At 43.6% G+C, this 17,723-nt stretch overlaps 1 protein-coding gene and 1 pseudogene across 2 annotated transcripts in view; both read right to left on the bottom strand.

The window, feature by feature from the left end:
- THSD4 (thrombospondin type 1 domain containing 4) overlaps positions 1–17,723 on the bottom strand; it is a 715,204-nt gene that overhangs the window by 400,723 nt on the left and 296,758 nt on the right. The gene's annotated exons all lie outside the window — the stretch shown is intronic.
- Positions 1,880–1,964, bottom strand: LOC136377736 (small nucleolar RNA U3; annotated as a pseudogene).

The raw sequence follows: 17,723 nt of genomic DNA, 5'->3' as shown, positions 1-17,723 counted from the left end.
CTCTGAGGATGGTGCAGCATCTCCTGTATTTTAACAAGCCCTCAGGGAATTCTGGTGCATGGTCATGTTTGGGAACCACTGCTGCAAGGAAAATCAAGTAGTGAAGAGATTTGGAAGCAGCTGATCATTTTCTTTTTTTTAGTAGATTTTTAGAAAGAGAGGGAAAGGAGAGAAAGAGAGAGAGAGAAACACTGATTTGTTGTTCCACTTATTTATGCATTCATTGGTTGATTCATATGTGCCCGGGTATTGAACCCTCTACCTAGGTGTATAGGATGATACTCTAACCAACAGAGCTACCCAGCCATGGCAGCAGTTGACCATTCTTATTTTGAATCAGAGATGTTAAAATTCCATGTCTAAATTTAAAAAATAATATACACACCATCTTTAATTAAATTTAGGATATTGCCAGGTATTAGATCCCTGATAACAAAAAAGACCATATCATTAAAAAAAAATTCTGGAGAATACTCAAGAAAATTCAGTTACTTAGAATAAAGCAACTAACAGCTAAAGGGTATACCCTCAAATACAGGCTAAACATCGAAACCACTCAGTGAGCTTTGTTCCCTTGGAAAAGCCATTGAGAAAAGATACTTTTAAAATAATAATAATAATAATAATAATAATAATAAACAAACAGACTAGAAAAGAAGTTAACGGTTACAAAATTTTGGAAGATGGAAGGCAGAAAGACCGGAGGTAACAGATCCACCCAAACCCATCCTAGGCAGGAAGGGAAGCACCAAAGTTTCCTATTTCTACACAGTAGCTTTGCTAACACAGGAGAGGCCCTTAGGGCGTTCCAGAGGCAGTTCTGAGGTTCCACCTTCCAGAATGGTTGACTGAGGCAGCTGAAAATGGACTCCTTCACAAAAGCAATGAGAGTACTGGCAGGAAACAGCTTAAGTGGCTACTAATTACAGACAAAACAGACTCTAAGCAAACATTGTTATTAAAGACAAATAAGAGCATTTTATAATGATAAAGTGTCAATCCGTTGGGAAGCCAACAATGGAGGCCTAAAATGCATGAAGCTAAGCCTGACAGAAGTGAAAGGGGAACTAGACAATTCAATAGTAAAGGCTGGAAATGGTGATATTCCCCACTTTCAACAGTGCATAGAACTAGACAAGACCAACACAAAAGCAGAAGACTTGCACAGCACTGCAAATCAATTACACCTAGGAGACATGACAGACCATGACGCCCCAAATAGCACATTCATATTCTCCTCAAGAGCACATAAGACATTTTCCAGAAGGGAACACAGGTTAAGCCCTAAAACAAGTTTCAATAAATTTAAAAAGATAGAAATCACATGAAATATGTTCACTAACCACAATAGAATGAAATGAGGAATCAATAACAAAAAAAAAATTGGGGGATTTCAAAAGTAGGTAAAAATTAACATACTTCTAAATAACTAATCAAGAACAAAAACACAAATACAATTAGTAAATACTTTGAGATTAATAAAAATAAAAACATAATATACCAATTTAGGGGATGAAATTATAGTAGTGCTTACAGGGAAATTTTTTTTTTAATTTATTTTTTTTCCAGAGACAGAGAGAGAGTCAGAGAGAGGGATAGACAGGGACAGACAGACAGGAATGGAGAGAAGAGAAGCATCAATCATTAGTTTTTTGTTGCGCATTGCGACACCTTAGTTGTTCATTGATTGCTTTCTCATACATGCCTTGACCTCGGGCCTTCAGTAGACCAAGCAACCCCTTGCTCGAGCCAGCAACCCTGGGTCCAAGCTGGTGAGCTTTTGCTCAAACCAGATGAGCCCGCACTCAAGCTAGCAACCACGGGGTCTTGTATCTGAGTCCTCCGCATCCCAGTCCGATGCTTTATCCACTGCGCCACCGCCTGGTCAGGCCTTACAGGGAAATTTATAGCCGTAAATACCTATGTTAACAAACTATAGAAATGATCCCTGAAAGTATAGTCTTAATACCTATGTTAAAAATGATCTCACACTAATAACCTAATATACCACCTTAAAATGGAAATAAAAGAGCAAATTAAAGCCAATGGAAAAAAGAAAACTAGGGTGTAAATTAAGTAGAGAAGGGATAGACCATAGAGAAAATCAATGAAACTAAAAGATGGTTATCTGAAAAGATCAATAAAATTGACAAACTTTTCCATAGCCTGAACAAAAATAAAAGCAAGAAGACTCAAAATACGAAAATCAGGAATAAAGAGATATTACTACTGATTTTAAGGGAATAAAAAGGACTTCCAGCTGGGGTGACTAGTCAAGAAAACGAGACAGTATCCAGATTGAAAAGAAAGAAATATAACTATTTGATTCACAGAGGATATGATCTTGTTTATAGAAAATCCACCAAATACGCCAAAAATTATTTTAATAAGCAAGTTCATCAGGGTTAAAAGATACAAGATCAAGATGCAAAAATAAGTTTTATTTTTATATGTTTTCAAAGAACAATCAAAATAAAATTAAGAACACAATTCCATTTATAAGAACATTACAAAGAATAAAATTCTTAGGTGTAAGTTTAACAGAGGAGTTGAAGACATACACTAAAAACTACAAAACATTGTTGAAAGAAATTAAGAAAGATCTAAATAAAAGGAAAGATAGCCCATGTTTATGAACTGAAAGACAATATTGTTAAGATGGCAATACTTCCCAAATTGACTTACAGATTCAATGCAACCACAAATCAAAATACCAGCTGTCTTTTAATTTTGTAGAAATTTACAAGCTGGTCCTAAAATTTGTATGGTAATACAAGGGACCAAAAATAACCAAAACAACCTTGAAAAAGCAAAACAAAACTAGAGGACTCATACTTCCTGATTGTAATGAAAACAGTGTGTTATTATCATAAGGCTAGACATATAGATAGATGGAACAGAATTAAGAGTCCAGAAATAAACCCTCTGATTATTGATTGATTGATTTTTGACAACAGTGCCAAGACAAGTCAATGGGGAAAGAATTATTTTTGCAACAAATGGTGTTGGGACAACTTTGCATATCTACATGTAAAAAAATAAAGTTGGACTTGTACCTCCCAGTATATAAAAAAATATTTCAAAATGGATCATCAACCTCCATGTAAGAGCTAAAACTATAAAATTCTTAGAAAAAAGTATAGGCATAAATCTTCATGATCTTGAATTAGTCTTAGATGATATGATATCAAAAGCACATGTGGCAAAATACAAAATAAATAAATTTGGCTTCATCATAGAACTCCAATGAGAAAATAAAATCACAACATCTGGAACGAGACAAAATTTTTGCAAATCATGTATCAGATAATGGATTTGTATTTAGACTCTATAAAGAACTTTTATAACTCAACAATAAAAAGATACCCCAATTAAAAGGACAAATTATATAAATGGACATTTCTCCAAGGAATAAACAAATGGATGATAAGTACAAGAAAAGATGTTCAATATCATTAGTTACTAGTATACACCAAAACCACAATAAGATATAAATCATTAAGGTTAATATTAATCAAAACCACTTCATATTCACCATGATAGCTAAAATAAAAAAGATACAGCCCTGGCCAGTTGGCTCAGTGGTAGAGCGTCGGCCTGGCGTGCAGGAGTCCCGGGTTTGACTCCCAACCAGGGCACACAGGAGAAGCGCCTATCTGCTTCTCCACCCCCCCCCTCCTTCTTCTCTGTCTCTCTCTTCCCCTCCCGCAGCCAAGGCTCCATTGGAGCAAAGTTGGCCCGGGCACTGAGGATGGCTCCTTGGCTTCTGCCTCAGGCGCTAGAATGGCCCTGGTTGCAACAGAGCGATGCCCCAGATGGGCAGAGCATCACCCCCTGGTGGGCGTGCCGGGTGGATCCTGGTCGGGTGCATGTGGGAGTCTGTCTGACTGCCTCCCCATTTCCAACTTCAGAAAAATACAAAAAAAAAAAAAAAGATATTAAGAAGCACTGGCAATGATGTAAAGAGATCAGAACTCTTGTGTGATGCCAACAGGATTGTAAAATGGAACAGCTCCTTTGGACTACATCTGGTAGTTCTTGAACATCAAACACAGAGTTACCACATGACCCAGAAATTCTACCTCTAGGTGTATACACCTATGAGAAACGAAAACATATGTCTTCATGTTCAAATTGTATGTAACATTCAAATTGTACAAAAGTATTCATAGCAGCGTTATTTATAATAGCTAAAAAGTGAAAACAATCTCAATGTCATCCAATTAATGAATGGATAAAAAAAAATGTGTAACATCTCATTGATTCTTATTCAATGACAGAAAGACTTGTGAAGTACAGGACACCTGCCATGACATAGATAAATCTTGAAAATATTTTGCTAAGTGAAAGGAGCCAGTCACAAAAAGCCATGTATTTTATAATTACATTTCTATGACATGTCCAGAATAGGCAAACGTATACTGGTGGAATGTAGATCAGTGGCTGCCGGGGACTGGCGGAAGGAGAGAATGCAAAGGGACTGCAGAGGGTATGAACTTTCTTCAGGGGGTGATGAAAATGCTCTGAAATTATACAGTGGCGATGGTTGCACAACTCTCTAAATACACTAAAACCACCAAACTGAACTACTTACATTGGTGACTTTCATGGTATGGGAGTTTTATCTCAATAAATCTGTTATTTTAAAAATAAATAAAGCAGCAGCATTTAGCTTCCTGAATCCCCAGGAAATCATCAAATAAATAGCTCAAGAAAATTTCTGTTTCCAAACCGAAGTGCCCAGGACAATGTGTTAGGGGTGGGATTTGATTTTAACCTTCTTATAATAAATATTAGTCTGTTACTGTTTCATGGATACAAACAGAAGATATGAGACTCCTCAGTCAGAGATAAAGGACTTTATTATTCAAGAAAGAGTAAACAGGTGAGCACTGGCATGTTTGTGTCAGCTCCCTTTGTCCCTGAGTCCCATGGGGGCAAGGTGGATGAGCCCAGATGGATGTTGCGAAGCTGTGGTTTTACACTGCAGCTGAAAAGCATGGAGCTAGAGGAACCTGTTGCTTTTATGGGACGCAAAAAGGCATCCTGTTCTTTGTTCTGGATGAAAATGTGTCTATTATTCAAGGATGCTCACTGCACACACAACCTTGAGAAAGGACCTGGTTTAAGGGTGGTCAGGGTCTTGCAATCTTGGCCCACTCCACAAGACCTGTTGGAGCACAAGGGACCCATGGAGAAGTTTCCTGGTAAATGGATATTAACAAGGCACATGGTTGTGAAATCTCAAGACACCTGGGACAGAGAAAAGATAACACAGGCTACCAGACAGGAAACAAATAAAATACTATTGGATTTCTCAACAATAACTTTGAAACCTAGAAAAAAATTGAGCAATGATTCTTGATTTTCGAGGGAAAGTAATTTCCAAATTAAACTTTATATCTAGACCAATTATAAACACCTAAGAAAAAAATAAAGACAGTTTCAGAAATTCAGTCCTCACACAGTTTATCTCTCCTGCAACCTCCTGGAGGATGCGGTCTACCACAATGAAGGGTAACAAAAAGAAAGCAGTTGTGGGGTCCAGGAAATAGAAGATCTAACCCCAAAGAGAAGCTGAGAGAATGCGGCATGACGGGGAAGAGACCCTGAAGAGACAAAGGTGCTCTAGGGAAACACTGGAGCAGACAAACAGTGTCTAGGAGACATTTATTCACGAAAATGAAATGGATAAAATACCCAATAAATTTTAAGACATTGAGGTTTTAAGATATAGAGACACCAAGTGATTAAAAGAAGAATTACACAATTTAGAGAGCATGGGGTTGCATAAATGTAAAATTACATTAAAAAAAAAGAAGACAAACTAAAAACAAAAAAGATCTTTAGTAACAATAGAGAAAAAAAGGATTTCAGAAAAAAAAGCGATCACAGTATACAGGGTGGATGCTAGAGTGTGATGTAGATTATTGACCATCATCACCCCCATCAAAGTCAGAATTTCCCCATTAGCTGGGAGTGTCACCTGCTGGTAGCTGACAGCTGCATCTTTCTGGAACTTGCCATCAGCCTAAGGGAGCCCTTCACATAGGTCTGAACCTCGAGACGACTGGTCCATGTGGTAGTTAGTACAAACGCCCCACAGACTCAAACTTTGGTTAACTGTGCTCAGAGATTTTCAGGAGACCAGCTGCGGCTCTCATGGGGACTGTCCCAGCCCAGCTTCTCCTTCTGTCCAATCCGACACCTCACAGTGTTCCAGGTTCACTTCCTAACAAACACTGAGCACAAACGTCTGCCTAAGATCAGCATCCTGGAGACCTAACTTTTAAGCTAGTACACTCTATGGCAGGGGTCCCCAAACTTTTTACACAGGGGGCCAGTTCACTGTCTCTCAGACCGTTGGAGCGCCGGACTATAAAAAAAACTATGAACAAATTCCTATGCACACTGCACATATCTTATTTTAAAGTAAAAAAACAAAACGGGAACAAATACAATATTTAAAATAAAGAACAAGTAAATTTAAATCAACAAACTGACCAATATTTCAATGGGAACTATGCTCCTCTCACTGACCACCAATGAAAGAGGTGCCCCTTCCAGAAGTGCCGCGGGAGCCGGAAAAATGGCCTCAGGGGGCCGCATGTGGCCCGCGGGCCGTAGTTTGGGTACCCCTGCTCTATGGCTCAGCTGTGTAGACAATGTGCATGGTCATATGTAAGCAGTGGTTATTAATCTGACTGAAATTGCAATGCAGTTATGTTGAGAGGGTGTGGGATGGGAAGAGCCCACATGTGGTGAGGTAGAGAGAGAGGATGATGAAAGAGAGCTACATCCTCATCTTCAACAGAAAATACTTGAAACTGAAAAACCCAGAAGTAAAAAGGTAAGTATTATTTAGCAATAAGATGGTAAATAAAAACAAAAACAAAAAACTACTCAGCTAAAATAGTTGGGGAGGAAGAAATATTGGGGGAGGGGCAAAGTTTACAAAACTATTTGATTCTATAAAATACACACACAAAACTTGGATTAAATAATAATTAATTTTAAGCCCTGGCTAGTTGCTCAGTGAGTAGAGTGTCAGCCTGGCATGCAGATGTCCTGGGTTCGATTCCCAGTCTGGGCACACATGAGAAGTGGCCATATGCTTCTCTTCCTCTCCTCCTCTCTCTCTTCCCCACCTGCAGCCAGTGGCTCGATTGGTGCGAGTGACGACCTCAGGCACTGAGGGTAGCTCAGTTGATTCAAGTATGGAGCATTGGCCCCAGATGGGGGTTGCTGGGTGGATCCCCATTGGGGAGCATGCGGGAGTCTATCTCCCCTCTTCTCCCTCTCAAAAAAAAATAATTTTAAAGAGAATATAAAAAACTCCAGCAATTCAGATTCTCAGAAATGGAATCCTGTTCAGTTATTGTCAATGTGTGGTTCCTCCCATTTCCATTTCAAATTAACACAAAACGGTAGCAACTCCCTTTTGTTTTTTCAGGAACTCTGCCTGAGCCGGAGGAGCAAGATGTGGCTCAAGTGTGGAGGCTCTAGATTTCATCTAGTTCTGCTACCACCGACCACTTTCAGAAGGACGGAAGGGCCCAAGGTGGCAGGAAAGGAGCTTCAGGCTTTCGCCACAACCACGCAGTCTCCCACCCTCATTTACGATAGGAGAAAGCCTCAGGGAAGGAGAGTGAAGAGATTCTGTGAATAAATACAGAAAGTTGTTCTCGGAGAACGGATAACATCTGTGCTTAGTGTCAGATCCACTCAAACTTCTCAAGTTTACTCCAAGTTTAGCACTAAAACCTGCATGTCCCAGGTGCAGGTTCCGTGTTTTTGGTAGAATATATAATACCCCTAATTCAAGAAAAGCAGCCTTGTAAATGCAGCTCATAAAACTCCAGCCTGGCAGGGTGCTAACACAACATATGAGGATGAGTGAAGTGTAACAAATTAGAAAAGTCTGGATGCAATGTCTTCAGGGCACATGCTGGGTTTAAACAACATGGAAAAGGGGTTGCCCAAAGCCCAGGCAGTAGACACAGAGTTGGCAGCATTTGGTTTGAAGCACTGGGTCCGAGCGAATAATTCAGGGTCAGAGGAGCCAGTGCAGTGCTGGATTCACCCTTTGCCTGGTATTCCTCCGATTTTAGACCAAGGGACTGCAACCCTTGGACTCCACACTCTGGCCTGAATGCAGATTATTATTACTTAAACTGCCTCTCCCAGACTGCATTCTTCAGGACAACGTATGGACAGTAAGATGAGAAGAATGCTTCTGAGAGCCAAGACTCTTCTTTGGAACACAAAAGCTGTTCTGCAAACATCAGAAGATGGGTAAGATGGTCTAATTCTAGCCTCTCCTGTTCTGAAAAGGAAATTGCTTTTGGCGCCTTTCATTATTAGAACTTAAATACAAAAACATACAGCTTATCAATAGCCTCAGACCTCTAACCTTATATCCAACATTGCAACTCTGTAATTAAAATTGTATAAGTTCATCTGCAATACCTTACCTCAACGGAGAGTCTTAACAGGCTGGAGGTTCTGGATGAGAGGCCATGAAGAAAAACGTCTTTTTAAATTCTGGAAAGTCACTGGCTCAGTGTTCAATAGATATTAAATTCCTCTCAGCACTGCTCATACTTAGACACAGTTCTAGTCTGTAACACTGTTGTGGTGGCACTCAAACTTTTAGTATACTCAGAATCACCTGGAGGTCTTAGGAAAACAGAGATTGGTGGGCTCCACCACTACAGAGTCTGAGTCACGTGGCCTGGGGGGAGCCCCCAAAGTCTGCATTTCCAACCAGTTTCCAGGTGATGCCAATGCACACTTTGCATTGGCAAAGCCGGTCCAGGCAGCACACTTTGAGAACCACTGCTTAACTGAAACAGGATGAAGAAAGCAGACCTCTTCGGCAACCAGACCTTCAGCTGACACTCTGGGAATGCATCATTAATGCTGACATAAGACGTGACATTTGGCTAACCGAATAAAAGGTTCTAGTTTTTATAAGTGCAAGCTAGCCAGGCAAGACTGCAGCCGTCAGAGGCCTTGCAAGGAGGAAGTTCTCTTCCAAGCTGTCAGGTGTGGTCACACTGTGCAGAAAGCAGGGAGGGAAAAGGGGCTTCTCTTTCTTTAGCATCTGCACTTGGATTTGTCCACCTAGTAGGCCCTAGCCTGTTCCCACCCTTTACAGTCTTTAGACACTTACCGCTTAGGGAGCCCTCACTGTGTGCTGGGGTGTGCCCACAGGGGGCATGGAGGCACTGCCCTTTTGCCCTGCCTTGCCCAAGGCACTTTTTCCATCTGGCTGTTCCTTTACAATAAACTGGTAATAGTGAGTAAGCTGTCCTCTTGAGCTCTATGAGCCATCTGACAAATGAGTGGGAACCTTGAGGGAACCTCCAACTTGCAGCCAAGGTGAACAGGAGTGTGATGAACTTGGGGACTCACTGCTTGCACCTGGTGTCTAAACTGGGGGGGCATAGTTGTGGGACTGAGCCCTTAGGCTGCGGAGCCTGCACTAACTCTGGGTAGTTAATGTTAGAACTGAATGAAGCTATAGGACACCTGGTTGGTGTCTGCCAGGATCTGGAGAAAGGTTTGGTATAGAACGCTCATGTGTGTGATGTCAGCAATATGAGCAGAAGCAGATCTCAGCACTGGCCTCCTCCCCTGGCTGTTGGCATCCAACGAGGGGGGTCCACCCTGTGCTGGTGGATGCCAGGTCCTGTGGTGGGATTCCAACTACTGATACACCTTCCGAGGGCACAGCCCAATTTTCTTTAGGACAGGACACATTTCTGTCAGTGGTAGTAAGCATTCAAGAAACCTCTTTGCTCCCTAAATCTTCTCTGCCACCAGGCTGTGCCATCTGTGTTCTCCCTTTCCCATTCACTCCTCCTGCCAAGCCCCACACAGGCCTTCTCCAGCCTGTCCCAGAAGACTGCACATCTCCTTGCTGGTCTCCCCGATTCAGGCTCCCCATTGATTCAGATCAAGCTATATTATCCCCAAACCTTCCTGCTTTAGGTCACCTCCCTTTCAAGAACCCATCATAGCCCTCTAATCCCTGCCCCTCACTCCACCCCTCTCTCAAATGCCTCAGGCCCCTTCCCACCGCACGGCACTGCACATGTGGTTCCCTTGCTGGATGCCCCATACTCTGTCCTCTGCCTAAACAAATTCTACCTGACCTTCCAGGTGTGGCTCAGCCCACCTGCTGCTGAAGCTTCTGCTACCATACTCAACCTCACTGACCTTGCTACCTCCATTCCACACAGAATGTCACACCTGCAAAGAACCTAACCATCATCCAGTTGTCATATTACATGTTGAAAGCTGCAGCTTAGAAAAGTGGAGGGATTTGCCCAACTCACGCTGTTTGTCAATGACCTCACTACACTTGTGATGCAGAAGGATTTCTGAAATTAATAATAATGAGACCTAATGCAATATAGCAAGTGGGAGACACTGCATAGGTGTTAGTCCATATTAACCTTACAGCTCAGTGAATTAGGCATTATTATTACCCCATTTTACAGACAAGGAACCCAAGGCTCAGAGACGTTAAGTAACCTGCTAAAAGCTACACCACAGGATTCAAATCCAGGATTGACTGAGAAGCCAATTCTTATTCTTGGCGCCTTACTGAACTTTTAATTTTTTCATCTGAGTACATATTTTCTCTCTCTTTTTTAAAGATTTTATTTATTTATTTTTGAGAAGGGGAGAGAGAGTGAGAAAGAGAGAGAAGGGGAGAGGAGCAGGAAGCATCAAGTCCCACATGTGCCTTGACCAGGCAAGCCCAGGATTTCGAACCAGTGATCTTAGCATTCCAGGTCAACATTTTATCCACTGTGCAACCGCAGGTCAGGTGAGTATATGTTCTCTAAGTGGAAACTTACCTCCTTAACTAAGGTCAAGAACAGCACTTGGCATGGTGCCACATATGGAGTGCTGCTTGTTCATCTGCCTGATGCACATTGATTAGGCATCTACCGTTTATCATCCACTGTGTCAGGATATAGATTTACGCAAGTTAATCAGACAGTCTCTGTCCTCATGAGGCAACCAGCATCCATCCATCTTATAAATTTATTTGCTTAGCAAATATTGATTGAGAGCCCACCTTATTCCGGGCACTGCCGTTAAGTGTTGAGGAAATGATGAGAAAAAGAGACCAGGTCCTCAACCTTAAGTAATCACAATCTCATGAGGGGGAAGACAGGCCTTAATTAAATATAGTAGCAAAAACTGTGAGATGGTAACTGTGGAGATAAGCAGGAGTTTGCTGGGTGGAGGAGATAAAGGGAGGAGAGAAGAGCATTCAGGGCAGAGGATGTGTATAGCAAAGGCCACACCCGAAGGCCAGGAACATGCCTGCCCCGGGATTGAGAAGCAATCCTCATGGGTGGAGAGCAGCAGGAGAGGAGATAATACAAGGGGAGGCTGCAAAGGTCGACCAGCAGCCGAGTCACACTACCCATGTTCCCTGGAAGGAAGGAGGGAAGGAGGGAAGGACCGCACCCATCCGGAGCTCCACGCAGCAGCAACGCAGCTTGCCTCCTGTGTGCTTTTCTGGAGAGGGGACATGGGACGGCAGTAGGTCCCCATTTGGAGAAAGCACCTCGCCACGCCATTTCATGGAAATTGGCTAAGCCAACTTTATTCCAGTTACCCAACCTTTTTCTGAAATGCTTTCTTTTTTTCCGTATCATACATAGTAAATCCAAAGTGGAAAAAGTGACTGAAAACAAATACTATTATGGAAAAAAAGTAACACCATGCTGTTCAAAACTTTTCAAGCTGTGTGACATGGAGTGTTACATCTTGAAAGGTACAGTTAATAAAAAGTGAATGTTTGAAAGGGGTCATGCCAGTGGAAAGCCATTTTGGCCATGTCAGGGAGCAGGGACAGCTTCAGCAGGAGCAGGGGTCCCACCAGCCCCTGCGGCGTGGGGAGACAGACCCCTCTGCACAGGCCTGCAAGTACTAAAGGGTGTAGTACACACACCCGCCAGAAAAGTGGTGTGGCCGAGGTTTTCCTTGTCAGAGACTGGGCTGCGGAGACTCTGAGAAGAAAGTGAGGGAAGAGAACTCTGGCACAAATGCCACGGAAAGCAAAAGTCCCAGAAGGCAGAGAAACTCCGAGGCAGAGGGAATAGTGTCACCTCTGCAGGCAACACCCAGAGGAGTCTGGTTTTATTTCCCATCTCCTGCCATTATCATCTTCAAGAATATATATATATATTTATATTTGTATGTGTGTACATGTGGGTATATTTACATGTGTGTGTGTTATGCACATATATGTGGATGCAGGGATGCATGTGTGTATATACACATGCATGTGCATATGTGTGTGCTATGTGCATGTGTATATGTATGTTTATTGATCCATGTGTATTATGTGTATGCATATGCTTGTCTGTATATGTACAATCACATGTGTGTGCACACATATGTCTTCCAGTCTGTTGGCTCCACACCAGAGCAATTAACAGTGATCAGAACACAATATGGGCACCTGACCAGGCGGTGGCACAGTGGATAGAGCATCGGACTGGGATGCAGAGGACCCAGGTTCAAGACCCCAAGATAGCCAGCTTGAGCACGGGCTCAGCTGGTTTGAGCAAGGATCACCAGCTTGGACCCAAGGTCGCTGGCTTGAGCAAGGGGTTACTCGCTCTGCTGTAGCCCTACGGTCAAGGCGCATATGAGAAAGCAATCAATGAGCAAATAAGGTGCCACAACAAAAAACTGATGATTGATGCTTCTCTCTCCATTCCTGTCTGTCTGTCCCTATCTATCCCTCTCTGTGACTCTCTCTCTGTCTCTGTAAAAAAAAAAAAAAGAACACAATATGGGCGGGCCCACAGGTAGAAAAGCTTACTCATGAATATGTGGGCAGATGCAGCAGGTCCACATACCTGAGAACCCAGCAGTGATTCCAACAAAGGCACCATCTCTTTTCTATACATTTGAGAGCAGACATGGGAAGACACTGGAAAAAGTTTTCAGCAGGAAGAAAGTCTTAATGGCTTCAGGAAGAGAATGCTCAGTATGACAAATTCTCAGAAGGAACCCAGCTCCAAGGAACCCAGCGAACCTCATCTCAACCTCTGTGGTTCTCTTTCTTTTGGGCCTATCCAAAATGTCCTTGGGCTTCTGATCTACTGATCTGAACCCCACCTTCAGCATATGTTTGTGAAATATACAAACATAAAAACTTAGGCAATGCTCAGACAGCCCTCAGTGCTATGAAGGCTGTCTCCCCAGGAATATGGAACAGAGATACTGACTCTGTCTAGGGTGTCAGGAAAGGCTTTACAGAGGAAGTGGCTTTTGAACTGGAGTCTGAAGAATGATGACTGAGGGGACGGGAAGCAAGCCATCCCAGCTGGTGGCACTAGCCTATGCAAAGGCCCCATGGTAGGAGGAGTAGAAAGGCAACCAGTGTGGCTGAAGAGTAGACAGCAAGACAGCCTAGGAAGAAGTAAGCCACAGTTCTCATGCTGTCTCTGGATTAGGGTTGCCATATAAGATGCAGGATGCTCGGTTAAATTGTTCAGATGTACATTATGTTGCACGGGAGATACTTATGCTAAAAATTATCTGTTTAACTGAAGTTAAAAATCAACTGGGCATTCTTTATTTTTATTTGCTAGCAACATTATTCTGATACAACCAAAGAACATATTTTTCTACATAACTCATTTGTATTCTTAATTACAATGGGTCTTATTTTTTAGTTGACTTGATGTCTTTTTGTCTCTGGTGACCTCAGAGAACCTTACAGAAGAAAGAATCTTTAAAAAATCAGCTATCCTGAACTTCTAACACCACAGACAAGAACAGGAGGCTTAGAAAGGCACCTGGAGTTGCTCAAGGTCATAGAGAGAGACAGAGACCCCACAGGGTTTTTTTTTTATGCCTCCCTGCCAGGACTAAGACAGCAGTGAGCAGATTCAAAAACAGCTTCATCAATTGCTCTGTTGAATTAACAAGCACATTTACATGCCTCTGTATGGAGGTGGGGGTGGGCAGATACAATCTCACACAGCCAGGAGCTTTCCAAATTAAATAAACAGCAAGCCAGACAGAGAAGGGGCTGTTTGCACACACACAGACAGGGAAAGACACAAAGGACCTGAACAAGTGGCTGCTTCCACCAGCCAATCTTTTCCCAGACATGCTACAAGAGCCAGGAACCAAGGCTTTCCTTCTTGGTGGCTTGATGAATTTACCTCTGCATGATGGCACTGAATTTAAATGGCAAGTGTAGATGGTGGTCATTTTTACCTTGAGATGGAAATTGTGACCCCCCCCCGCCCCCCCCCCCCCCCCCCACACACACACACAAGAGCCTTACCAGCCAGCTTCGTTTGTCCCTTTCAGGCTCCAGTGATTTGCTAAAAGACTTTCTCCAGGCCTCTCTGCAGGCAGGACACGTGTGGTCCAAAGAGGCACAACCACCAGGAGAAAAAGCCCCCGCCCCCCGCCCCGGTTACCAAATGCAGGCAGCCCTTCACTTGGAACTGAACTGAATGCAGGGGATAATCCCCAGAGTAAACTGGCTTTAATTCCTCCGGGGCCTTTCAGAGACCTCAATCTATCCCAATCACAATCAAATACAAGAATTTCACTTCCCAAAGACAATCAAGGATGCGGGGCAAATGAGAAATGAGGAACAGAGAGGTTTCCTGGTGGTGGCCTGAAAGGGAAATTCAGCCGCCCTGGCTCCGTCTTTGAGGAAGCCCGGGGAAGGACATTCTCTCTGTGGCCACACAGAGCAGGGCATGACCTCATCATGCCAACACCTAAGTGAAACCTCAGGCTAGCACTGTGTTTTGTGACATTTAGGGAGGAAGGATGGGCAAAGACAAAAAGGACACACACAGGGTGTGTACACAAGCAGCATGAACAACAGCCCATTTCCTGGCTGTGGGACAGGTGGATGGTAGACATGGAGGTAAAAGAGGCATAGCCTTCCCCTCAATCTCACTGAGATCCAAAGCCATTTTTGATCGTCTTGCTGCAGCCAGCAGTATGGCACCATTGCCAAGGTCTTTGGCACGTATTAAGTCCTTCTAAAATGCAATTGTATTCCAAGAAATGCAGAAGAGACACTGGTTAGACTTCTAGACAAATGACCTGGCACTCGCAAATCTGCTAAAAAGGCACAAAAGTGAAAAGCGAGCACGTGGCTTTCACATGCCCTTCCCTGAGGTTTGCTGCCGAGTTCTGCCACTTATGAAGCCTGTGCTGGTGGACAAACATTGTCTATGAACCTGGTGCCTCCTATCTGTTAAAATGGATGTTTTCATGCTTATTTCACAGACTCGTCTGAGAATCAAATAAAAGAATATCTATAAGGGCACAAGCACTCGATAGACATCCACTTCTTCCCATCTCCCTGGAAAGCAGGTGCCCAGGGGAGCAGCGGAATGTCTCCATTTGGAAGCTTTATAGGAACTGCAGATGTGGAAACGTCCATCTTTATCAAATTGTGGCAACCCTTGGCAGTAAAAACATGGGCTGGGGGGTAGTCCCCAGTAGTCCCACGGCTTAGGGTTCCCTTGCCCGTGGGTAGCTAACTGATCTCAGGCTGCCCCCTAAGCCTTTCTGGGCTGCCTGCTTTTTTCACTGTTTTTGATAACTGTCGCAGAACCATGGCCAAGTTAAAGTCAGCCTGGAAGGAGGGCAGGGAGAGCCACGCGCGGCTCGAGGCTGCACTCCAGGGCTCCAGCAGCTCAGCCACCAAACCTTGGGAATGCTGTTCGGGGTCTCATTATTCTCTTTTCTTTCCCTTTATGGTCCTTGTAAATGGCCACCTGCAAGTTTTGTGTAGAGGAATGGTTTAATCTTCCTCCTCCTGAGAGTTTCGGTGTTCTGTGGGCCACGGCCTTCTGCAGCTCTGCCACCACCCACCGGCGAACGTGCATGTCAGTGAGGGACGCACTCTTCTTTTTTTCCTTCAGCAAAGTTCCCAGCAGTAAGCACACTCAGCCTCATTGAGACAGGAGTGATGACAGATCAGGCTAACACCCCTACACACTCCCAACAGTACACAGCCATCGCCAGTTACCCTCTGTGCTGCTGGCTCTTTCCTGAGTCTCGGTCCCCTAGCTCACCTTCACTATAGCCTGATGCTCTGGAATTCGTGTGGAATAGATTAGCCATCCATAAAAAAACGGGGAAGAGGGCTGGATTAAGAGAGGTTTCTCTTTATTTTTATTTATTTTATTTTTCTTAAGTGAGAGGAGGGGAGATAGAGAGACAGACTGCTGCATGTGCCCCGACTGGGATACATCTGGCAACCCTCATGTGGGGCGGATGCTCAGACCAGCCAAGCCATCCTCAACTCCCAAGGCCGACACTCAAACCAATAGAGCCACTGGCTATGAAAAGGGAAGAGAATGAGAAGGAGGATGGGGAGGGGAAGAGAAGCAGATGGTCACTTCTCCTGTGTGCCCTGACTGGGGATCAAACTCAGGACATTTGTACACCAGGCTGAGGCTCTATCCACTGAGCAACCAGCCAGGGCCAAAGGTTTCTCTTCAAATGCCCAGTAGTTTTGAGATGAAAGGATGTAACTTTCCTGAGTAATCCCAACTCTCACTGTCCCCTTGCTCACTGTACTGGATCAGGCTCCAAGAGAAGTCCCTGGATATACCAATAGAGTGAACTACTCGTCAGGGCAGAGCTCTGATAAGTGGGTATGCACGAGTAGACATCAAGGACACTCAATGTCTTTTTCTCTGTGGGTTCATAGTGCTGCAGGTCAGGGAAACATTATATGACAGGGTAGACATGGGAAGATACATGAGGCAAAATTGGATTTAGCCTTTGTATAAGAAAGTCAAACTTTCCATAGGTTGTCTGTACAATCCGGAAATCCTCCAACAGTTCTATCTGCATTTGTAAGTCCTCCTTAATGACCCCCTACCTTCCTTGTCCAGCCTAGGCCATACAAAGGGTTCACCAAAAACAGGTATCCAATGAAAATCAAACATAAACGAAGAGGAAATGTAATATAAGTTCCTGCAAACCTCTGGCCTGGGATCCATGGGGCCATCCTGTTTTGAGGTTTGTTGCTGTTTGGTTTTGGGTACCAGGTGTTTAGCAGCAAATATGAGCATTTCCTGATTTGTATCTTCCTAGGCAGGGATTAATCTGAATATCATTATTCATTCTGTTTTACTATTTCACCCTTAAAAAAGGAACCAACATCTCACAACTGTTAGGGTGGCTACTATTAAAAAAGGAAAAACAGGCCCAGGCCGGTGGCTCAGTGGATAGAGCGTTAGCCTGGTGTATGGATGTTCTGGGTTCAATTCCCAGTCAGGGCACTCAGGAGAAGCAACCATCTGCTTTTCCCCCCTCCTTCTCCCCTTTCTGTTCCTTTTTCCTTCCCACAGCCAGTGGCTCAACTGGTTCAAGCATTGTCCCCAGTGCTGAAGACAGTTCAGTTGATCCAAGCACATCAGCCTCAGCTGCTAAAAGTAGCTCCAAACTCGAGCATGAGCCCCAGCCGGGGTTGCCGGGTGGATCCCAGTCAGGTGCAAGCAGGAGTCTGCCTCACTATTTCCCCTCCTCTCACCTAAAACAAAAACCAATAAAAAGCAAACAAAATACAGAAAATGACAAGTGTTGGTGAGAGTAGAAGAAACCGACACCCTTGTGCGCTGTTGTTGGGAATGTAAAATAGCACACTCACTATGGAAAGCAGTATGGCAGTTCTTCAACAGCTAAAA

This window comes from Saccopteryx leptura, chromosome 6, assembly GCF_036850995.1.
Source record: "Saccopteryx leptura isolate mSacLep1 chromosome 6, mSacLep1_pri_phased_curated, whole genome shotgun sequence".
Classification (NCBI taxonomy): domain Eukaryota; kingdom Metazoa; phylum Chordata; class Mammalia; order Chiroptera; family Emballonuridae; genus Saccopteryx; species Saccopteryx leptura.
Note: the sequence above shows the minus strand (reverse complement) of the source record. Positions and strands in the feature narration are given on the sequence as shown.